At 45.3% G+C, this 24428-nt stretch overlaps 1 pseudogene; it reads left to right on the top strand.

The window, feature by feature from the left end:
* Positions 1-91: 91 nt before the first annotated feature.
* On the top strand, positions 92-23406 carry LOC140417865 (uncharacterized; annotated as a pseudogene).
* Positions 23407-24428: the final 1022 nt, after the last annotated feature.

Raw genomic sequence — 24428 nt, 5'->3', positions numbered from 1 at the left:
CCATCAAAGCCCAACCACAACGGGGATGAAACCCGAGACAGTGTCTGTAATTGGGATGGACTCGGGCAGCTTTAGATTAAATCCACGAAACATGGGACAGTCTTATCGTATTCACGGGGTAAGACGACACACAGAATGAAAACAAGGAGGATTTCCATCGCTCTGCTGCTTGGAGCTGATGGTATATATGACGAGGAGATGGAGACTGCTCTGGGAGAGTGGGCCTCAGAGCTGGACTGAAATACTTTAGGGGGTAGTGCTGGTTTGCAAATGACGGTGTGACGCGTATCCCCGATGGGTCGCAGGGTGCCCTGTTTCTCTCTGAGTGTGCGTTCTGTGAATAAGTGACAGGCGTATAAAGGGTCCTGCGGTCTCGTGTTGTTCCGCCGAGTCTGGAAGTCTGACGTGAAGTCAGCTTATTTGTGTGTTGTTCAGTGGCCTACCGGGTTGGTGAGGGATTTTCAGTTGTTTCTGTTGATAATGCCTGCCTCCCTCATTGCCCCACAGTAATAATCTGTCGGTCCGCCTTTGTGTGTTTAGCAAGCGGCATGTTTTGAGGGTGGGATATGGCAGAATCTCACCTTGCAATTGTATTTACAACAAAAAATGCTGTATAATTAATCTCAGCAGGCCAGATAGAATCTGCGAATAAATAAATAGAGTCAACGTTTCGTGTCTGTCTGGCTCCTTTCATAGCTGACTGCCGAAAATGATCAAACATCTCTCTAAATGGGCTGTTGAGGTTTCAGTTCAACCTTTGACCCAAAGGCCTTAGACCTGACAACTTCCCTGAGTCCAACGCCTGAGGATCGTGTTCTAGCAGTAGACACGCGCGTTGCATTGCCAATATCCGGGAAAGATAGAAATAGGACTGATCAACAATCTAAAGTGGCATGGAAAGGAGAGAAGATAATTTTAAAAACAAACTTGAGGATTTCGGGACTTCACACTAGTTTGTTAACTGTAAGTCACGCAGACATGAACTGGCCAACACCACAAAAAGTGGGTCGACGGTTTAATCGACCTCAGAGCAGTTCGGTATGGGTTGCCCCTGAGCACGAATGTCCAGTCAAAGACAGAAACCTCATCTGGTGCACGGGAATAACGAATACACACACACAATGTTTTACTTCATGCATAAGCTTTGCACATTAAATGTTTATCCAATTTTTTTCAGATTTTGAATGGTATTCTTGAATGTATTTTCCCAAACCTGGCAGGCCGAACAACAAATAGCATGAAACTGTTTATCCTCCTAGCTACCACGCGAAAAACGTGTCCTGTATAGCACTGTTAAGGTAAACAAATGTCCCTATGGCCGGTAGTATTGCTAGAGAGGCCGATGATGCTGATCATTAAAGTCATCGTCAGCAATGTCAGGTCAAGCACAAAGATGCTGTCAATATCCAATGAATCCCGACAATGCAGAAGGAGACCATTCAGTCCATCGAGTTCGTACCCACCCTGCGAAAGAACTGGAGTCCTCGGCCCACTCGCCCACCTTATAATCATAACCTCGCGTATTGATCATGGCTAATCCAGTTAATCTGCACATTTCTGGGCTGTGCGAAAAACAGGAGCACTCGTAGGAGATCCATGCAGAAAACGGGAAAACGTGCAAATAATATTCAGATTACAGCACAGTCTAACATCAATACACCTCAAATCTTTACAAATATTCTGAAAGAGTACTAATAATTGAATGTTTCTCAATTAAGATTTTAAGGTGAACTCAAGCACATGATTAGGGTATAGACTTTTTACGAGCGGTATCATGCATTGATAAACAATTCTCCTAATTTTCTTAGTTACAACATAACGTCGCAGTGGTCATTCTATTAGAAAGTTGAACCTGCAATCCCTGGGTTTCCAGGTGAAAATGCAAATAAATCAGATCGAATATAAGGAGCAGCAATCAACCATACGCTGCTTTGTTAGCAAGGCTTCATCTCACCATCACGGGAAGTTTCTGATATATATCTCGAGTATGTGATGACTTATGGAAGTGATGGAAAATTGCAGTAGACCCCATACTTGACTTGACGATAATAAAATTCTATTTTCTTAATTTACTAATTCATAACTTACATTAGATAGATTGGCGAAATTTCCAGAAGTTCTAACTCCCGAAAGGGAAGGAACTTCGATAGCTGCAGCAGCGGGTGTTTCTCCACAAAGAGACCCCAGCTACCCGGACACACCCTACTGGACAGGATGCTAAAACGTGTCAAACTAGGAGGACGCACATGTGGTGAAATATATGGGCGACCTTTACAAGAGGTCAGGATGCCACTGGATAAAACGCAGCATAAATGGGGGGAGGAAATAGGCTTGGAGATAGGGGGAAGATGCGGATCGAAGTGCTGCACAGGATCAATTCCACCTTCTCTTCTGCAGGCTCTGGGTCACTGTCCGTGTGGTGTTTGCACATTCTCACCGTGTTTACGTGGGGTTATCCCCACAACACAAAGATGTTCAGGGTAGGTGGACTGAACACGCTAAAATTGCCCCTTAATTGGAAAAAATGGATTTGGCACTCTAAATTTTAAAACGTTTTTAAAAAGGATGGGAGGCAGAAGACGGGAAATTATATGCCGGTTAGCCTGACTTTGGTCGTTGGTAAGATTTTAGAGTCTGTTGTTGAAGATGAGATCACCGAGTACTTGTAAGTGCATGGTAAAATAGGAATGAGTCAGCACGGCTTTGTCAAAGGGTGGTCATGTCTGACAAATCTGTGGGAGCTCTTTGAGGAGGTAACAAGGAACTGCGGCAAAGGAGAATCAGTGGACGTGATTTATTTAGATTTCAGAAGGCCTTTAACAAGGTGCCGCCTGGGAGATTGTTCAAAGTGTTAAGAGCCCATGGTGTTAAGATAAAGACATTGGCATGGATAGAGGATTGGCTGACTGGCAGAAGGCAGAGAGTTGGGATAAAGGGGTCTTTTTCAGAATGGGAGCCGGTGACTAGTGGTGTGCATCAGGGGTCCGTGCTGGAATCACAACTTTTCAGAATATACATTAATGATCTGGAAGAAGGAACTGAAGGCACTGTTGCTAGGTGTGCAGATGATACAACGATAGTATTGAGGAAGCAAGTGGGCTGCAGATGGATTTGGAACGGCTAGGTGAATGGGCAATGAAGTGGCAGATGAAATGCAATGTGGAAACGTGTGAGGTTATGCAGTTTGGAAGGAGGAATTTAGACATAGAATATTTTCTAAATGGGGAAATGCTTCTGAAACCAGAAACACAAAGGGACTTGGATGTCCTTGTTCACGATTCTATCAAGGTCAACGTGCAGGTTCAGTCGGCAGTTAGGAAGCCAAATACAATGCTGCATTCGTGCCAAGAGGGTTAGAATCGAAGACCAGGGATGTACTTCTGAGGCTGTAGAAGGCTCTGGTCAGACTCAAATTGGAGTATTTTAGGCAGTGTTGGGCCCCGTACCTCAGGACATGTGTGATGGCCTTGGAAAGGGTCCAGAGGAGGTTCACAAGAAGGATTCCTGAAGTGAAAAGCTTGTCGTATGAGAAACGGTTGAGAATCCTGGTCTGTACTCGTTGGAATTTAGAAGGATGAGGGGGGAATCTTATTGAAACTTACAGGATACTATGAAGCCTGGATAGAGTGGACATGGAGAGGATGTTTCCACTTGTAGGAAAAACTAGAATCAGTGGACACAATCTCCGACTAAAGGGACGATCCTTTAAAACAGAGATGAGGAGGAATTTCTTCAGCCAGAGAGTGGTGAATCTATGGGATACTTTGTCGCAGACAGCTGTAGAGGCCAAATCACTGCGTGTCTTTAAGACAGAGATAGATAGGTTCTTGATTAAAAAGGGTATCAGGGGTTATGGGGACTAGGCAGGAGAATGGTGATGAGAGAAATATCAGCCATGATTAATGGGTCTAGTGGCCTAATTCTGCTTCTATGTCTTATGATGATGATGATAATAACCGCTTATTGTCACAAATAGGTTTCAATGAAGTTACTGTGAAAAGCCCCTAGTCGCCACATTCCGGCGGCTGTTTGGGAGCCCGGTACGGGAATTGAACCCGTGCTGCCGGCCTTGTTCTGTATTACAAGTCAGCTGTTTAGCCCCCGTGTGGTAAACCAGCCCCTATGGTCTTATGGTCTTTAAGCAATGTGCGCCCAACTCTCTGCTTTATCTGTATGTTTCACTCAAACGATCAGATACTCGGTGTGTTAAAAAAAATTGCTTTCTCTGCTTCTCCTTCAGAACTCATCTGATTAAAACACAGCCTCCTCCGTCCTTGGACAGTGCCAGATCTTGGTAGTTGTCTCTGGACTATGAACTCGGTAAAGTCATGCCTTCTTTCTCCAAATATGTTACCCACGCCATAAGTTGCTCAATTGCATTAGATTAACACAAACCTTCGAAAAGTAACTGCACAGGAAATAGGTAAATATTTGGATACTGGAATCATCAAGAACTTCCTGTTCCATTCCCGCATCATTCATTCCTACAATCAGATCATTCAGCACAAGGTGCCTATCTGACCTCTGAGCAGAACTACTAAATTACTCTCACTCCACTGCTCCGTTCCGCTGCCTTGCTAAAGGTTCAATTTCAGGACGTTATCCTATTCCTTTTTTTACTTTTAAATCCGCTTCCACCAGCCTTTTAGTCAGTGAACACGTCAGAAACACCCACATTGTAAAAGAAATACATGCGCAACTTGTCTGGTTCTTTGGCAGATGCCAATCCTTCAAATGAAAATCCTCTGGTGACTGAACCTTCTGCCACTAGAGGCAATATTTCCTTATTTATTCAACCGGAATTGTTGACAGCAGAGCAGACTCGATGGGCCGAGTGGCCTAATTCTGCTCCTATGTCTTATGGTCTTGTGGTCTAATATCAACCAAATATTCGCTCAGACTTCCCTGTTTTACAGAGAACAGGATCACATTCCCCAATCTTTGCACAAAGCGGAAGCATTTCTTCATTAGTTCCATTTTAATGATTCTGACCCGCACCCTTTCTGAGACCCTCAAATCATTCTCAGATGTGTAGACCAGATTTGAACATTAATCTAGCCGAGATATTATCAACGGTATACAAATGCATAGTTACCTTCAACAGTTTCACCTTCGATACACGCTTCCTGTTGATCAAGCCAATAACCTAAAATGCATTTAACAGAAGTCTCAACCTTTCCTCCCGTCACATCACCTCTCTCGCTCTTTCCACAGTGCCTTACAACTTGCAGCATTCACTTTATATTGTCTGTCCTCATTCTTCCAAGCCCCTAACCCGATCCCACAGTGTGCATTGCCCTTCTGAATATTTGTCCATTCTCTGTCACTACAAATGAGCATTCTGAATATGACAGAACTGGAAAGTAATCATTACTAAATTGAAGCATTGTTGGTATTATAAAACATAGACGGCGATGGTGCAGTAATCATCATGTATATTATAAATATCTACCTAGATATTATCAGTGGTCTGTATCATATTGTAACCTGATCATCAGTTTCTGGATTGAAGGAAGCTGCTGGTTCTGAGGCTCCGGCATTCTGATCAGTCACTTAACCGAGGCTCCGTGAACCCGTTCAGGGTTTGTTAAAGGTATTACCGGCACCATTGCAATAATAGTGGAAATACGACTACCCAACAAAATCACATGGACCGATCTCCCAACTCACTGCACTAAGGGATAGGGGCGGGAGCCTCCAGTGACAAAACAACACGTCCTCAACCCCCCTGTTCAATAGACTGAGGTGGGAGGGGATTTTTATAATAATCATAATAATCTTTATTATTGTCGCAAGTAGGCTTACATTAACACTGCAATGAAGTTACTGTGAAAATCCCCTAGTCGCCACATTCCGTCGCCTGTTCGGGTATACAGAGGGAGAATTCAGAATGTCCAATTCATCTAACAGCACGTCTTTCGGGACTTGTGGGAGGAAACCGGAGCACCCGGAGGAAACCCACACAGACACGGGGAGAACGGGCAGTCCCTGCACAGACAGTGACCCAAGTCACAAATCGACCCCTGGACCCTGGCGCTGTGAAGCAACAGTGCTAACCACTGTGCTACCTTGGCGCCCAGTTTGAGCTCCGTTTCAACCGCAGCTGACAAATCCAATGAAGCGACAGGAAACTGGAGGCTCCCTGGTAGCAGGAGCTGTGGACCTTCGACTGAGTGTTCACAACCGGCTGTTCCCCTTAAATACTCAAGTTCTGTTGTGAGGTGGACTGTGGGCGTGGCCTAATTTGCCGATATGAGGGCGTAATTTAATTTCAATTCAGCTCTGAGGAACAGTGCTCCAGAGCAGTCCAGGTCTGCAGTCTCCAGATCCCCGTCATCTAAACTATCAGCTCCAGGCAGCAGAACGATGGGAAGCCTCCTTGTTTTCACCCTGTGTGTCTGTTTACCCGGTGAGTACCGATCAAACTAACCCACATTGTGTGGATTTAATATAAAGCTGCCCGAGTCCATTCTAATTACATACCCTGTCTGGGGTTTTAGCCCTGATTTGTGTTTCTGGCTATGATGGTCCATTAAACTGTCTCTGTTTAATTTCCAGGATGTTTGAGTCAGTCAGTGACACAGAGCCCGGCAGCGGTGACCAGGGAGGAGTGCCAGTCTCTCACCATCTCCTGTGTTTTAGATAGTGGAGGCTATACTGTTAAATTGAAGAGCGGGGATTTCTTCAGACAAACCCAGCCCGGCACACAGCGGGAGCGGATCTCCAGCGGAGGGAGGTTTGTTGTGACGGTGAATGAAGCAGCAAGGACATTTTGGCTGGAAATTCGGGATGTGAGAGTTGAAGACAGCGCCACCTATTACTGTAAAGCTCAGTACCAATACTGGAGCACACAGTGATGGTTCTCGGCTTCCCGCGATACAAAATCCCTCACTGCGGATTATCACGTAAATAAACGTAAAAGCGGAGTTAATCTGCCCTGAAACCCCCACAGTTCCGCCTCACACTGTCTATCCAATGCTCTGGTTTATAATGAGACTGGATCATTACCGGTGACATCTTGAGTTTTATAAACGCCGAGTGTGTGCGGATGTTGATGCTTTTCCCGGAATTAGGGTCAGTGAATGGAGATTGGGAATAACTGATCTCAGTGACGAACCCTCAGACCAGCTGGATCCTGTTCCAACAGATGGAATTGGGAACCGCAGTCCCCACTGCTGAAGTTATGTCCCAACGTTCACCATATAGCCGGGGTTTTTATATTGACTTGCCATACGGTGCTACTTTGGGATATTCACAGTGACAGAGATCTGGACAATTTCCTCCGTACAAAGCAAATAGCAATTCGTCCGGCCTGGCAGCGAATTTTCGGGCTGATGTTATTGTGGCTGTAACCTGGTTACGTTTCATTGTAATTTCCACCATTTTCATCTTTCTTTTCCATTTTTCTTGGTTTATATGAAGCGAATATTTCCTGCCTCGTACAATTTAGTCACAGCTCAGGGCCTCACAGAGAACGGTTTAAATCAACAAAGTCTTTGAAACGTTGGGTGTTGTTTATGTATTTCAAACCTCCGAATCATTGGGCAGCTTCGAATGACTGGTGATCATTTTCCTGCTGGTTGAGGTGTCAGTGGTTATTGTACCGGGGAGTCTGAGAACCGTGTCACTGTGTAATACGTGGTACGATGCTTCTGCAGAGGGATCTGGGACGGTGGTGACTGTCACAGCCGGTAAGTGTCTCCAAACCCCGCTGTGTTACAGAGTGTATCGGTGAATGTTCAATTTATAATTATGATCTGTATTTCTTAAAACCGATTGAAACTGGAGCTCATCTGCGTTATAAGTAATATTATTGGCTGCAGATCATCCGCGATGCTGAGGAATCCTGGAGCATCCGCGATGCTGAGGAAGTTGTGGATAGCACATCCAGTGAGTTGGTCACACCGCAGATTAAAATTACTGAGGCAGATAGGGAATGGGTGACCAACAGACAGAGGAAGAGTAGGAAGGCCGTGCAGATTTACCGTTTTGGAAACTGTTGGGGGAGATGGCTCACCAGGGGAAGGTGGCAGCAGCCAGGTTCATGGCACCGTGGCTGGCTCTGCTGCACAGAAGGGCGGGAAAAAGAGTGGCAGAGCTATAGTGATAGGGGATTCAATTGTAAGGGGAATAGACAGGCGTTTCTGCGGACGCAAACGAGAATCCAGGTTGGTATGTTGCCTCCCTGGTGCAAGGGTCAAGGATGTCTCGGAGCGGCTGCAGGGCATTCTGGAGGGGGAGGGTGAACAGCCAGCTGTCGTGGTGCATATAGGCACCAACGATATAGGTAAAAAACGGGATGAGGTCCTACAAGCTGAATTTAGGGAGTTTGGAGTTAAACTAAAAAGTAGGACCTCAAAGGTAGTAATCTCAGGATTGCTACCAGTGCCACGTGATAGTCAGAGTAGGAATGACAGGATAGCTAGGATGAATACGTGGCTTGAGAGATGGTGCAAGAGGGAGGGTTTCAAATTCCTGGGACATTGGGACCGGTTCTGGGGGAGGTGGGACCTGTACAAATCGGACGGTCTGCATCTGGGTGGGACCGGAACCAATGTTCTCGGGGGTGTGTTTGCTAGTGCAGTTGGGGAGGGTTTAAACTAATGTGGCAGGGGGGTGGGAACCGATGTAGGAAGTCAGTGGGGACGGAAACAAAAGGCAGGAAGGGAGAATGTGTAAAGCATGACCAGAGAAAGCAGGGCAGAGAGCAAGGAAAGTCTACATTAAACTGCATTTATTTCAATGCAAGGGGCCTGACGGGCAAAGCGGATGAACTCAGGGCATGGATGGGCACATGGGACTGGGATATTATAGCTATGACTGAAACATGGCTAAGGGAGGGGCAGGACTGGCAGCTCAATGTTCCGGGGTACAGATGCTATAGAAAGGATAGAACAGGAGGTAAGAGAGGAGGGGGAGTGGCGTTTTTGATTAGGGAGAACATTACGGCAGTACTTAGAGGGGATATATCCGAGGGTTCGCCCACTGAGTCTATATGGGTGGAACTGAAAAATAAGAAGGGAGAGATCACCTTGATAGGACTGTACTACAGGCTCCCAAATAGTCAGCGGGAAATTGAGGAGCAAATATGTAAGGAGATTGCAGATAGCTGCAAGAAAAATAGGGTGGTAATAGTAGGGGACTTTAACTTTCCCAACATTGACTGGGACAGCCATAGCATTAGGGGCTTGGATCGAGGGAAATTTGTTGAGTGTATTCAGGAGGAATTTCTCATTCAGTATGTAGATGGACCGACTAGAGAGGGTGCACAACTTGACCTCGTCTTGGGAAATAAGGAAGGGCAAGTGACAGAAGTGTTAGTGAGGGATCACTTTGGGACAAGTGACCATAACTCCATTAGTTTTAAGATAGCTATGGAGAATGATAGGTCTGGCCCAAGAGTTAAAATTCCACGTCCACTGTCCCTGGCTCCTTCACGTGCAGGAAGTGTGTCCAGTTGCAGCTCCTGTTAGACCGCTTGATGGCTCTGGAGTTGCGGATGGACTCACTTTGGAGCGTCCGCGATGCTGAGGACGTCGTGGATAGCATGTTTAGCGAGTTGGTCACACCGCAGGTGAAAGGTACTGAGGGAGATAGTAAATGGGTGATCAAAAGACAGCAAGAGTAGGAAGGCAGTGCAGGTGTCCTCTGCAGTCATCTCCCTGGAAAACAGATATACCGCTTTGGATACTGTTGAGGGAGATGGCTCACCAGGGGAAGGCGGCAGCAGCCAGGTTCATGGCACCGTGGCTGGCTCTGCTGCGCAGCTGGGCAGGAAGAAGAATGGCAGGGCTATAGTGACAGGGGACTCAATTGTAAGGGGAATAGACAGGCGGTTCTGCGGACGAAATCGAGACTCCAGGATGGTATGTTGCCTCCCTGGTGCAAGGGTCAAGGATGTCTCGGAGCGGCTGCAGGACATTCTGGGGGGGGGGGGGGGGGGAGGGTGAACAGCCAGCTGTCGTGGTGCACGTAGGCACCAACGATATAGGTAAAAAACGGGACGCGGTCCTACAAGCTGAATTTAGGGAGCTAGGAGTTAAACTAAAAAGTAGGACCTCAAAGGTAGTAATCTCAGGATTGCTACCAGTGCCACGAGCTAGTCAGAGTAGGAATGTCAGGATAGAGAGGATGATTACGTGGCTCGAGAGATGGTGCAAGAGGGAGGGATTCAAACTCCTGGGACATTGGAACCGATTCTGGGGGAGGTGGGACCAGTACAAACCGGACCGTCTGCACCTGGGCAGGACTGGAACCGATGTCCTAGGGGGGGGGGGGGTGTTTGCTAGAGCTGTTGGGGAGAGTTTAAACTAATGTGGCAGGGGGATGGGAACCGATGCAGGAAGTTGGAAAGTAGTAAAACAGGGACAGAAATAAAAGGCAGTAAGGGGGAAAGTGTAAGGCAGAGAAGCCATTGTCAAAAATCAAAAAGGGCGACAGTACAAGGTACAGTGACTGAGGGGAGCTCAGTGAATAGGACCAGGAATACTAAAAGAAATAAAATGGGAAGTGAAAACATTAATGGTAAGCGATGCGGCAGGTTGTTACAGGAAGATGTGGGTTCGACGACAAGGAAAATTAGGAGAAAGGTTAAGAGGAAATATAACTTAGGAGAGGTTACTGATCGAGGTGTTAAGATTCAGAACAGAGGTAAAAAAAGCCAACATAAGTGTACTTTACCTGAATGCTCATAGTATTCGGAATAAGGTAAATGAGTTGATGGCGCAAATCATCGTGAATGACTATGATTTAGTGGCCATTACTGAAACATGGTTAAAGGATGGTCACGACTGGGAGTTAAATATCCGAGGGTATCAAACTTTTCGGAAAGACAGAGTGGATGGTAAGGGAGGTGGTGTAGCTCTGTTATTTAAGGATGACATCCGGGCAACAGTAAGGGATGACATCGGTGTTATGGAGGCTAACGTTGAATCCATTTGGGTGGAAATCAGGAATAGTAAGGCGAAAAAGTCACTGATAGGAGTAATCTATAGGCCACCAAATAGTAACATTATGGTGGGGCAGGCAATAAACAAAGAAATAACAGATGCATGTAGAAATGGTACAGCAGTTATCATGGGGGATTTTAATCTACATGTTGATTGGTTTAACCAGGTCGGTCAAAGCAGCCTTGAGGAGGAGTTTATAGAATGTATCCGCGATAGTTTCCTCGAACAGTATGTAATGGAACCTATGAGGGAACAAGCGGTCCTAGATCTGGTCCTGTGTAATGAGACAGGATTGATTCAGGATCTCATAGTTACGGATCCTCTCGGAAGGAGCGATCACAATATGGTGGAATTTAAAATATAGATGGAAGGTGAGAAGGTAAAATCAAGCACTAGTGTTTTGTGCTTAAAAAAAGGAGATTACAATGGGATGAGAGAAGAACTAGCTAAGGTAGACTGGGAGCAAAGACTTTATGGTGAAACAGTTGAGGAACAGTGGAGAACCTTCCAAGTGATTTTTCACAGTGCCCAGCAAAGGTTTATACCAACAAAAAGGAAGGACGGTAAAAAGAGGGACAATCGACCGTGGATATCTAAGGAAATAAGGGAGAGTATCAAATTGAAGGAAACAACATACAAAGTAGCAAAGATCAGTGGGAGACTAGAGGACTGGGAAATCTTTAGGGGGGCAACAGAAAGCTACTAAAAAAGCTATAAAGAAGAGTAAGATAGATTATGAGAGTAAACTTGCTCAGAATATAAAAACAGATAGTAAAAGTTTCTACAAATACATAAAACAAAAAAGCGTGGCTAAGGTAAATATTGGTCCTTTCGAGGATGAGAAGGGAGATTTAATAATGGGAGATGAGAAAATGGCTGAGGAACTGAACAGGTTTTTTGGGTCGGTCTTCACAGTGGAAGACACAAATAACATGCCAGTGACTGATGGAAATGAGGCTTTGACAGGTGAGGACCTTGAGAGGATTGTTATCACCAAGGAGGTAGTGATGGGCAAACTAATGGGGCTAAAGGTAGACAAGTCTCCTGGCTCTGATGGAATGCATCCCAGAGTGCTAAAAGAGATGGCTAGGGAAATTGCAAATGCACTAGTGATAATTTACCAAAATTCACTAGACTCTGGGGTGGTCCCGGCGGATTGGAAATTAGCAAACGTGACACCACTGTTTAAAAAAGGAGGTAGGCAGAAAGTGGGTAATTATAGGCCAGTGAGCTTAACTTCGGTAGTAGGGAAGATGCTGGAATCTATCATCAAGGAAGAAATAGCGAGGCACCTGGATGGAAATTGTCCCATTGGACAGACGCAGCATGGGTTCATAAAGGGCAGGTCGTGCCTAACTAATTTAGTGGAATCTTTTGAGGACATTAACAGTGCGGTAGATAACGGGGAGCCAATGGATGTGGTATATCTGGATTTCCAGAAAGCCTTTGACAAGGTGCCACACAAAAGGTTGTTGCATAAGATAAAGATGCATGGCATTAAGGGGAAAGTAGGAGCATGGATAGAGGATTGGTTAATTAATAGAAAGCAAAGAGTGGGGATTAATGGGTGTTTCTCTGGTTGGCAATCAGTAGCTAGTGGTGTCCCTCAGGGATCAGTGTTGGGCCCACAACTGGTCACAATTTACATAGATGATTTGGAGTTGGGGACCAAGGGCAATGTGTCCAAGTTTGCAGACGACACTAAGATAAGTGGTAAAGCAAAAAGTGCAGAGGATACTGGAAGTCTGCAGAGGGATTTGGGCAGGCTAAGTGAATGGGCTAGGGTCTGGCAGATGGAATACAATGTTGACAAATGTGAGGTTATCCATTTTGGTAAGAATAACGGCAAAAGGGATTATTATTTAAATGATAAAATATTAAAACATGCTGCTGTGCAGAGAGACCAGGGTGTGCTCGTGCATGAGTCGCAGAAAGTTGGTTTTCAGGTGCAACAGGTGATTAAGAAGGCAAATGGAATATTGTCCTTCATTGCTAGAGGGATGGAGTTTAAGACTAGGGAGGTTATGCTGCAATTGTATAAGGTGTTAGTGAGGCCACACCTGGAGTATTGTGTTCAGTTTTGGTCTCCTTACTTGAGAAAGAACGTACTGGCACTGGAGGGTGTGCAGAGGAGATTCACTAGGTTAATCCCAGAGCTGAAGGGGTTGGATTACGAGGAGAGGTTGAGTAGACTGGGACTGTACTCGTTGGAATTTAGAAGGATGAGGGGGGATCTTATAGAAACATATACAATTATGAAGGGAATCGATAGGATAGATGCAGGCAGGTTGTTTCCACTGGCGGGTGAAAGCAGAACTAGGGGGCATAGCCTCAAAATAAGGGGAAGTAGATTTAGGACTGAGTTTAGGAGGAACTTCTTCACCCAAAGGGTTGTGAATGTATGGAATTCCTTGCCCAGTGAAGCAGTAGAGGCTCCTTCATTAAATGTTTTTAAGATAAAGATAGATAGTTTTTTGAAGAATAAAGGGATTAAGGGTTATGGTGTTCGGGCCGGAAAGTGGAGCTGAGTCCACAAAAGACCAGCCATGATCTCATTGTATGGCGGAGCAGGCTCGAGGGGCCAGATGGCCTACTCCTGCTCCTAGTTCTTATGTTCTTATGTTAATTGGGGCAAGGCAAATTTTGATGGTATCAGACAGGAACTTTCAGAGGTAGATTGGGGGAGACTGTTGGCAGATAAAGGGACGGCTGGTAAATGGGAGGCTTTTAAAAATGTGTTAACCAGGGTGCAGGGTAAGCACATTCCCTTTAGAGTGAAGGGCAAGGCTGGTAGAAGTAGGGAACCCTGGATGACTCGAGATATTGAGACTCTGGTCAAAAAGAAGAAGGAGGAATATGACGTACATAAACAACTGGGATCAAGTGGATCCTTGAAGAGTATAGAGATTTTCGAAATAGAGTTAAGAGGGAAATCAGGAGGGCAAAAAAGGGACATGAAATTGCTTTGGCAAATAATGCAAAGGAGAATCCAAAGAGATTCTACAGATACATAAAGGGGAAAAGAGTAACTAGGGACAGAGTAGGGCCTCTTAAGGATCAACAAAGACATCTATTTGCAGAGCCACAAGAGTTGGGTGCGATCCTGAATGAATATTTCTCATCGGTATTCACGGTGGAGAAAGGCATGGATGTTAGGAAACTAAGGGAAATAAATAGTGATGTCTTGAGAAGTGTGCATATTACAGAGGAGGACGTGCTAGAAGTCTTAAAGCGCATCAAGGTAGATAAATCCCCGGGACCTGATGAAATGTATCCCAGGATGTTGTGGGAGGCTAGGGAGGAAATTGCGGGTCCCCTAACAGAGATATTTGAATAATCGGCAGCCACAGGTGAGGTGCCTGAAGATTGGAGAGTGGCGAATGTTGTGCCCTTGTTTAAGAAGGGCAGCAGGGGAAAGCCTGGGAACTACAGACCGGTGAGCCTAACGTCTGTAGTAGGTAAGTTGCTAGAAGATATTCTGAGAGACAGGATCTACAAGCATTTAGAGAGACAAGGACTGATTCGGGGCAGTCAGCATAGCTTTGTGCATGGAAAATCATGTCTCACAAATTTGATTGAGTTTTTTGAGGGGGTGACCAAGAAGGTAGATGAGGGCAGTGCAGTAGACGTTGTCTACATGGACTTTAGCAAAGCTTTTGACAAGGTACCGCATGGTAGGTTGTTGCAGAAGGTTAAAGCTCACGGGATCCAGGGTGAGGTTGCCAATTGGATTCAAAATTGGCTGGACGACAGAAGACAGAGGGTGGTTGTAGAGGGTTGTTTTGCAAACTGGAGGCTGTGACCAGCGGATCGGTGCTGGGTCCACTGTTATTTGTGATTTATATTAATGATTTGGATGAGAATTTAGGAGGCATGGTTAGTAAGTTTGAAGATGACACCAAGATTGGTGGCACAGTGGATAGTGAAGAAGGTTATCTAGGATTGCAACGGGATCTTGATCAATTAGGCCAGTGGGCCGACGAATGGCAGATGGAGTTTAATTTAGATAAATGTGAGGTGATGCATTTTGGCAGATCGAATCAGGCCAGGACCTACTCAGTTAATGGTATGGCGTTGGGGAGAGTTATAGAACAAAAAGATCTGGGAGTACAGGTTCATAGCTCCTTGAAGGTGGAGTCGCAGGTGGACAGGGTGGTGAAGAAGGCATTCGGCATGCTTGGTTTTATTGGTCAGAACATTGAATACAGGAGTTGGGACGTCTTGTTGAAGTTGTACAAGACATTGGTCTGGCCACACTTGGAATACTGTGTGCAGTTCTGGTCGCCCTATTGTAGAAAGGATATTATTAAACTAGAAAGAGTGCAGAAAAGATTTACTAGGATGTTGCCGGGACTTGATGGTTTGAGTTATAAGGAGAGGCTGGATAGACTGGGACTTTTTTCCCTGGAGCGTAGGAGGCTTAGGGGTGATCTTATAGAGGTCTATAAAATAATGAGGGGCATAGATAAGGTAGATAGTCAACATCTTTTCCCAAAGGTAGGGGAGTCTAAAATTAGAGGGCATAGGTTTAAGGTGAGAGGGGAGAGTTTCAGAAGGGCCCAGAGGGGCAATTTATTCACTCAGAGGGTAGTGAGTGTCTGGAATGGGCTGCCAGAGGTAGTAGTAGAGGCGGGTACAATTGTGTCTTTTAAAAAGCATTTAGATAGTTACATGGGTAAGATGGGTATAGAGGGTTATGGGCCAAGTGCGGGCAACTGGGACTAGCTTATTGGTAAAAACTGGGCGGCATGGACTGGTTGGGCCGAAGGGCCTGTTTCCATGCTGAAAAAAAAAAAGAAAAAAAAAAAAGATTTTGATTTCAGAGCAGAATATGATTCTGGAGTTGGGTCCAGGTCTTTCCTGTGGAAACTGTATATGGAGCAGGAGGTTAGAGGGATAGGGGTAGTGGTAATTGTGGTTGGGTGGTGTTGGCGGCGGTTGACAGTATGTGGACTATTACTCGGTTTAATGGCACATCAGGTGCATGCTCAACATCACAGGCTCTCTCATTCCTAACTGTTTTTAATGAAAGCAGATTGTCGATCGTCGATAGTGCGGACTCCGCTGTCGGAGTTGGACTGTAAGGGGGGGTCTCTGTCTGTCCATTTGGGCACCAAGAACATAGAACATACAGTGCAGAAGGAGGCCATTCGGCCCATCGAGTCTGCACCGACCCACTTAAGCCCACATTTCCACCAAATTCCGTAACCCAATAACCCCTCCTAACCTTTTTGGTCACTAAAGGCAATTTAGCATGGCTAATCCACCTAACCAGCACGTCTTTGGTCTGTGGGAAGAAACCGGAGCACCCGGAGGAATCCCACGCAGACACGGGGAGAACGTGCAGACTCCGCACAGACAGTGACCCAGCAGGCAATCGAACCTGGGACCCTGGCGCTGTGCAGCCACAGTTCTACCCACTTGTGCTACCATGCTGCTCCCCGTGCTGACCACGTCGGGTCTTAGAGCTCTCTTCACGGCAGCCGTTCGTTCTCCAAACTGCGCAATGTGATTGATGCACCGTGTGAATAAACTCAACATTTCAGGAAATGTATATACCGACATTTGAAACAGTCCGGAGAAAAATCACGAGGTTGATCCCGTCTTTGGAGGTAATTTCTATGAAGGAGTTTCAAAGAAAGAGACGTAACCGTATTGAGACATATAGGATACTCTGGGGGCTTGACAGGCTGGATGCTGAGAGGATTTCCTCTTGTGTCTCGAGTGTCTCGAAACAGAGAGCATGATATCTGAGTCAAAGCACGCCAGGTAAAACAGAGATCAGGAGGAATCTGTTCTCTCAGAGAGCCGTGAATCTGTGGAATACTGGCGCTAAGCATGTTCAAGGCTGAGAGAGGCAGATATTTAATCAATGAGGGGATCGAGCGCTAGGGGTATAAGGTGGGACAGTAGAGTTGAGGATTATCGTCATGAAAAATATTAAGGTGGATAAGTCCCCAGGGCATGATGGGATCTGCCCCAGAATACTGAAGGAGGCAAGAGAGAAAACTGCTGAGGTCTTGACAGAAATCGTTGGACCCTCACTGTCTTCCGGTGATGTCCCGGAGGACTGGATAATAGCCAATGTTGTTCCATTGTTTAAGAAGGGTAGCAAGGATAATCCGGGGGACTACAGGCCGCTGACCCTTACGTCACTGGTAGGGAAATTACCGGACAGAATTCTTCGAGACAGGATCTACTCCTATTTGAAAGCAAGTAGACATATGAGCGAAAGACAGCACGGTTTTGTGAAGGGGATGTCGTGTCTCGCTAACTTGACTTTTTTGAGGAGGTCACCAAGATGGTTGCTGCAGGTAGGGCAGTGTATGTTGTCTATATGGATACAGAACTTGCTAGGTCATAGAAGGCAGAGAGTAGCAATGGAAGGGTGCTTTTCTGATTGGAGGGCTGTGACTAGTGGTGTTTCGCAGGGATCAGTGCTGGGACCTTTGCTGTTCGTAGTATATACAAATGATTTGGAGGAAAATGTAGCGCGTCTGATTAGTCAGTTTGCGGACGACACAAAAGTTGGTGGAATTGCGGATAGAGATTAGGACTGTCAGGGGATACAGCAGGATTTATTTCCTTTGGAGACTTGGGCTGAGAGATGGCAGATGGAGTTTAATCCGGACAAATGTGACGTAATGCATTTTGGAAGGTCTAATACAGGTAGAAAATATACAGTGAATGGTAGAACCCTAAAGAATATTGACAGTCAGAGAGATCTTGGGTACAGGTCCACAGGTCACTAAAAGTGGCAACATAGGCAGAGAAGGTAGTCAAGAGGCATACGGCATGCTTGCCTTCATTGGCCGGGGCATTGAGTATAAAAATAGCCACGTCATGTTGCAGCTATATAGAACCTTTGTTAGGCCACACTTGGAGTATAGTGTTCAATTTTGGTCGCCACACTACCAGAAGGATGTGGAGGCTTTCGAGAGGGTGCAGAAGAGATTTCCCAGGATGTTTCCTGGTATGGAGGGCATTAGCTATTCAGATAGGTTGAATAAACTCCGTTTGTTCTCACTGGAACGATGGAGTTTGAGGGGACGTAATAGAGGTCTACAGAATTATGAGGGACAGAGGCAGAGTGGATAGCCAGAGACTTTTTTTCCAGGTAGAGGGGTCAATTACTAGCGGGCGTAGGTTTAAGGTGCGCGGGGGGCGGGGGGGGGGGCGGTAACGGGGGGGGGGACGGTTTAGAGGAGATGTACGAGGCACGTTTTTTACACAGAGGTTAGTGGGTGCCTGGAACTCGTTGCCCGAGGAGGTGGTGAAAGCAGGAAGGATAGTGACCTTTAAGGGGCATCTTGACAAATATATGAATAGGATGGGAATAGAGAGATACGGACCCCAGAAGTGTAGACGATTTTAGTTTAGACGGGCAGCATGGTCGGCTTGGAGGGCCGAAGGGGCTGTTCCTGTGCTCTACTTTTCTTTGTTCTTTTGATTATATTAGATTAGCCATGATCTCATTGAATGCAGGAACAGGCTCGATGGACCGAGTGGCCAACTTCAGCTCCTAATTCTTATTGTCTTAACATAGAACATAGAAAATACAGCACAGAACAGGCCCTTCGGCCCACGATGTTGTGCCGAACCTTTGTCCTAGATTAATCATAGATTATCATTGAATTTACAGTGCAGAAGGAGGCCATTCGGCCCCCTGACTCTGCACTGGCTCTTGGAAAGAACACCCTACCCAAACTCAACACCTCCACCCAACACCAAGGGCAATTCTGGACACTAAGGGCAATTTATCATGGCCAATCCACCTACCCTGCACATCTTTGGACTGTGGGAGGAAACCGGAGCACCCGGAGGAAACCCACGCAGACACGGGGAGGACGTGCAGACTCCGCACAGACAGTGACCCAAGCCGGAATCGAACCTGGGACCCTGGAGCTGTGAAGCAATTGTGCTATCCACAATGCTACCGTGCTGCCCTTAAGAACAAATAAATCTACACTATATCATTTTACGGTAATCCATGTACCTATCCAATAGCTGCTTGAAGGTCCCTAATGTTTCCGACTCAACTGCTTCCACAGGCAGTGCATTCCATGCCCCCACTACTCTCTGGGTAAAGAACCTACCTCTGATATCCCTCCTATATCTTCCACCTTTCACCTTAAATTTATGTCCCCTTGTAATGGTTTGTTCCACCCGGGGAAAAAGTCTCTGACTGTCTACTCTATCTATTCCCCTGATCATCTAATAAACCTCTATCAAGTCGCCCCTCGTCCTTCTCCGTTCTAATGAGAAAAGGCCTAGCACCCTCAACCTTTCCTCGTAAGACCTACTCTCCATTCCAGGTAACATCCTGGTAAATCTTCTTTGCATCTTTTCCAAAGCTTCGACATCCTTCCTAAAATGAGGTGACCAGAACTGTACACAGTACTCCAAATGTGGCCTTACCAAAGTTTTGTACAGCTGCATCATCACCTCACAGCTCTTAAATTCAATCCCTCTGTTAATGAACGCGAGCACACAGTAGACCTTCTTCACAGCTCTATCCACTTGAGTGCAACTTTCAAAGATCTATGGACATAGACCCCACGATCTCTCTGCTCCTCCACATTGCCAAGAACTCTACCGTTAACCCTGTATTCCGCATTCATATTTGTCCTACCAAAATGGACAACCTCACGCTTTTCAGGGTTAAACTCCATCTGCCACTTCTCAGCCCAGCTCTGCATCCTAGCTATGTCTCTTTGCAGCCGACAACAGCCCTCCTTACTAGCCACAACTCCACCAATCTTCGTATCGTCTGCAAATTTACTGACACACCCTTCAACTCCCTCATCCAAGTCATTAATGAAAATCACAAACAGCAGAGGACCCAGAACTGATCCCTGCGGTACGCCACTGGTAACTGGGATCCAGGCTGAATATTTTCCATCCACCACCACTCTCTGACTTCCAGCGATTAGCCAGTTCGTTATCCAACTGGCCAAATTTCCCACTATCCCATGCCTCCTTACTTTCTGCAGAAGCCTACCATGGGGAACCTTATCAAATGCCTTACTAAAATCCATGTACACTACATCCACTGCTTTACCTTCATCCACATGCTTGGTCACCTCCTCAAAGAATTCAGTAAGATTTGTAAGGCAAGACCTACCGCTCACAAATCCGTGCTGACTATCCTTAATCAAGCAGTGTCTTTCCAGATGCTCAGAAATCCTATCCTTCAGTACCCTTTCCATTACTTTGCCTACCACCGAGGTAAGACTAACTGGCCTGTAATTCCCAGGGTTATCCCTAGTCCCTTTTTTGAACAGGGGCACGACATTCGCCTCTCTCCAATCCCCTGATACCACCCGTGTTGACAGTGAGGACGAAAAGATCATTGCCAACGGCTCTGCAATTTCATCTCTTGCTTCCCATAGAATCCTTGGGTATATCCCGTCAGGCCCGGGGGACTTGTCTATCCTCAAGTTTTTCAAAATGCCCAACACATCTTCCTTCCTAACAAGTATTTCCTCGAGCTTACCAGTCTGTTTCACACTGTCCTCTCCAACAATATCGCCCCTCTCATTTGTAAATACAGAAGAAAAGTACTCGTTCAAGACCTCTCCTATCTCTTCAGACTCAATACACAATCTCCCGCTACTGTCCTTGATCGGACCTACCCTCGCTCTAGTCATTCTCATATTTATGGTCTTATGGGGTAATAGGACTACAGCCAGGTTAGAGACCTGCAGCGGCTCGTCCAATACCTGCCCCTAGACAGCAGGAGCGTGACACAGCACACTTCAGAATAAGATTATTGCAGCTCCAGATGGAATTTTATTAATGTGCAATACGTCACTGAAATTAGTTACGTTGTACCAGCCATTTATTTCATTTGCTTTCATATAAGATTCACTTTGCTCCTTGTTTTCCGCCATCAGATGTAAATGTGATAGTTTGGGAATGCAGACACTTCCTATTTTGAATGCAGATGCTTGAAAGGTGGGAATGCTGTAATTATCAATATCCCTGATTATTGTTAAATGAAACAGTGACAGTGCAGTGAGAGAATGAGGATCATGTCTTAAAATAATAAAGGAGAACGGTAACATAGAGGACAATTATAAGCTGGGGGAATGTTAATTTAGAACCAGCAATATATAATTAATGGAGGGGAAAGGAAGATTGGCTGATCTCTGAATACAGCCAGATACACGGGTGCATTATCGGGTTTGGAGATGAAAGGACTGAAATGGACTACGGTCTGGAATGCTGCATAGGATTCAGTCTCCTCAGTTCAGAAACGATCTCCATGCTTGGGAGGAAATTTAACAAATATTCCTGAGATACATTACTGTGAGTTGAAATTAAGTTCTTTAGACCGAGATTCCATGTAATGTAGAGCTCGGAGATGTAACTTCGCCAGAACATACAATGTGTTCAAGGGGCTTGGCAGAGCAGATACTGGGTAAGTGTATCCACGCTGTTTAGGTTATAACTTGGGATTCCAGTTTCAGAATATGTGTTTCGGCAGTAGAGTAAAGAAGAGGATACATTTCTTTAGTTAATCAATTCTTGTGAATCTTTGATTTCTGTTCCTCAGAGAGTTCTGGATTCTCAGATGTGAGTTTATTCATAGAAGTGTTCAATAGATGATTAGATACAAAAGTATCAAAGGTAATGGCGACAATGGGGGACTAGTTGTTGAGGTAGGGGATCAGCGATGATATAAATGAATTGCGGGTCAACTTTGAAAGGAGATCTCGTTTGAATCTTGCAGTTCTGAGGACGGAAATCAGCAACAATGCAAATCTCTCTGGAAAGATTCAACATGTTGGGTCCATTTTCACCGAAGGATGGAGAATCACGAGGAGGATTGATACATAAATTAAATTATGAACATAAATATAAATGGCGATTTGTGCGTTTTTCCAGAGGAAGGGACGGTGAACATGTAATAGTCATTAACAGAAAACAGACACAAATTGAAAACAGATATTTCAACTCAGAGACAGCAGGATATACAATTCGCTGCCACATTGAGTGGTTGGCGCAGAGACTATTGGTTCAGAAATGGGTAGGATTGAAAATAAAGGAAGGGAAACAGAATGGAGCGAAACAAGGTGCTGGATGGAAATGGCCAACTCGATTTCGGGCGGGTTAGGCTGACCTGGAGTATGCATAGACATAAATCAGTTGGGCCAAATCGTTCATTCCTCTCCAGTAAATTATACACAATGTAAAACTTACAGAAAAGTCCGCTCAGAGAACCCGGGAAAGAATCAGTTAATAAAGAGAAAGAATTGTAATTGTCAGAGAGCCGGAAGAGGCAGTTGCCAGTGAGTAACAGTAAACCCACTGCGGAAACTGAACAGACTGAACCCAGCCGACAACTGAGAGACTTTGGGACAAGTTCCCACGATCACGAAAAGCACAGACAGCGCAAAGTAAATGTAGAAATAAAATGAAACTAACAGTAAATGGTTCAATTTAAAGAGAAACGGAGAAAAATATTATTGATTGAAGAAAATAGACAAATAGAGTAAAAGGCAATCAGACACTCCGGGAAGTTATAAATTGCAGTCAGTGATTGACATATAACTACGGATGTCCAACGTCGGTTTGTATCCATAGCCAATGAATCGCAATCATTTTCTGTTGGATCTTGCTGCGCTAAGTGATAAATGCAGTTCGGTTACACTCGGCCAGTTATATCAGGAAACAGATTGTCTCACTGATATGAAAATGTTCCCTCGCGTCTGTCCCTCAGCAAGGAAAATAGGAGCAGAAATGTCACACCCACGGTAAAACCATTCAGAAGTGAGGAATGCAGTAGGCACCACGGGCAGATGCTGCCCTTTTGACAATGAAATACAATTCTTCCCATGAACCATTTAATTTTCCCATGAATCTGCATTTTCCTATCCCGGTCATTGACGATTGCCAGATTATAAACCTTTGTGGAATCAGCTCCCACCACTCATTCCGTCAATGCATGGCGGAACTTTCGAGCTTGTGGCGGGAAAGATAATAACCACTCATCCCTCACTGGTTCGTGTTGACATAAAAGTTCATACAGTTCAAGCAGAATTAAAATAAAAACAATGCTATAAACAACGGAGCTATTCACGTGATTGACAAATAATGGCTCTCCGAATAAAACAAATGTCGTTTTTTTAATCCGCCAGATTCCTGTCCCTTGGTGTCCAAGAACCCGCCTCTCCAAACCTCTGCTCCAGGTGACACGGTTACTTTGAACTGGGAATATTCAGGGTTCTGTCAGTACACAGCACACTGGTACCGTCAGTCCTCAGGACAGGCTCCGGAATACTTGCTTCAGAGACACACTTCAGGACAGGAGAATAAAGGAAACGCTGCCGGTGGGAGAATTTCTGCTTCTATTGATACTGCCAAGAGAATCAGCCGGTTAAAGATCTCCAAACTTCAACAGAGCGACTCTGCTGTGTATTACTGTGATCTGAGCCGCCGCGCAGCACAGTGATACAGAGCACGGAAAGAGCTGTACAAAAACCTGAACATGGTGAGGATTACACACACAGTGATACTGAGCACGGAGAGAGCTGTACAGAAACCTGAACATGGTGAGGATTACACACACAGTGATACAGAGCACGGAGAGAGCTGTACAAAAACCTGAACATGGTGAGGATTACACACACAGTGACACAGAGCACGGAGTGAGCTGTACAGAAACCTGAACATGGTGAGGATTACACACACAGTGACACAGAACACGGGGAGAGCTGTACAAAAACGTGAGCATGGATCAAGAAAAATGGTTTAACCACTGATTATCCTGGGGTATTTGCCAATCGTGTGAATTGCTCAGTTTGTGTGGCAATTTTATCACTTTAATTGCATTTGAATTGTATTCACTGTTACAATACAATTCTTACAATGCAAACCACTGGGGACTGAGGTGATATTTTATTCCAGCCAGTACGCTCTAACGATCTGGAATGCACTGTCAGAATGGGAGGTGGGAGCTGATTGAACAGTGATTTACAAACGGGTAAAGGTCAAATACGGGAAAAGGATAATAACAGGGCTATGGGAAAATCATGGTCGAATAGTATTTCATTCATGAAGGAAAGACATTCACCCGAGGTAGCGAATGTCATCCTTATTTATGTTTGATTCTACCATGGATATCACTACTCAGTTCCTTTTTACCTTGCTGAGAGACAAACCCAAGGGATCATTTTTTCATCCGTGAGCCAATCTGTTCCTAAAATACCTGGGCGGACAGTAACCCAATCGGTCTTTATCACCAGGCACAGCAAGATCCAACATAATTTATTGCGAATCAACAGGAACTGTGGGGCGCAACTGATGTTGAACACCGGTGGTCAGCGGTCAATCCCTGACTGCGGTTTAACATTTCCCGGAGTTTCTGATTGCCTTTTCATCGATTTGACAATTTTCTTCTATCAATAATTTTTTTCTTCCGTTTCTCTTTAGATTTATGTATTTACTGTTAGTTTCGATTTGTTTCTAAATTTA

Source organism: Scyliorhinus torazame, chromosome 5 (assembly GCF_047496885.1).
Source record: "Scyliorhinus torazame isolate Kashiwa2021f chromosome 5, sScyTor2.1, whole genome shotgun sequence".
Lineage (NCBI taxonomy): Eukaryota > Metazoa > Chordata > Chondrichthyes > Carcharhiniformes > Scyliorhinidae > Scyliorhinus > Scyliorhinus torazame.
Note: the sequence above shows the minus strand (reverse complement) of the source record. Positions and strands in the feature narration are given on the sequence as shown.